Here is a 1,196-nt window from a genome sequence, read left to right on the forward strand (position 1 = left end):
TGTCGCCTACGTGTGGATTTGTCCGTGCCATCGTATCAGTGGGGAGCAGCAGTGGTCTGCGCACTGCGATACGAACCCGTCCACCCAAGTTCGATTCCTGCTTCGCCCCGCCCACCTCACCTCACCTGCAATCGCCACGTGACTCCAAGGTGCGAGTCACGTGAGTAGCGGAAGGGACGGGGTCTAAAGCACCACCCATCGCGCTCTGCACGCCACTCCTAGGCGGTGGTCGTCGGCGTTCTGATTTATTTTTACGTTCCTGAGATCCGCGCAACACATTTTTCGCGCCCCCCCCCCCTTAAACTTTTGATTCGCTTACCTTTCCTATACTTTGCGCAAGTTAAATGTGTGCGGTGTATGGTGGCGAATTGTGACATCACCCGGAATCCATTCGATCACCCAGTCATAACTTTATGACCCTGCGCTTAACTTTGGCATCTGCGAAAAATAGCTTTGTGGCTCATCGCATTCCTCCAGTGTGAATAAAGATTCGGACTGTGACTCGTATTGGCCACCAGGGGGTTAGAATGTCGATTTTTTTTCATGCGAAGATTTTTTGGTAGAATGTCCACACTTAATTCCACGTAGAGCAAACTAAGCTCACAAACACAATGTAAGCAATTCACTCTTCTTTAAAAAATAAGCGATGAAATGTTGGTCTCTTTTGAACAAATCTAACATCCAGTATATAAGTAGTTTACGTGATAATCTGACAAAGATACCCCTGTTCATATAGCCTGAACAGACTGCTGGGGCAAGTGCTGTTAGCGAGCACCTATGAAGGCCGGCACGGCACACGAGGGGGTGGGTGGCCAGCACCACGCCCGGGCAGCCTTTGTCTCCCCAGTGGCGATGTTCTTACACACCACACCAGGTTACTCATTTGAGGCTGAGCCGAGCTAGGAGAGGCCCAGAACCGTTTCAGATAATCGTCACCGATGGTGGCCGTGAGTGGGGATCGAACCTGGTTTAACCGTAGCGCTAAACACGACACCACCGCTCTATTCACATCCTGACGGCAGGGGGCACTACAGAAACACCAATATCTGTGCCCCTGAACAATCAATAGAATTGTATTACACTTGTTAAACATATCTTCCAATAATAACCTCTTACGGATGATATTGGTCTCAAAAGCCTTTCTTCCAATGACATGCTATCTCCCAAGGCTTGATTTTTCTAATTATATATTTCCC

The sequence above is a fragment of the Lethenteron reissneri genome, chromosome 26 (genome assembly GCF_015708825.2).
Source record: "Lethenteron reissneri isolate LAM-NWPU_2019-01 chromosome 26, ASM1570882v1, whole genome shotgun sequence".
Classification (NCBI taxonomy): Eukaryota; Metazoa; Chordata; class Hyperoartia; order Petromyzontiformes; family Petromyzontidae; genus Lethenteron; species Lethenteron reissneri.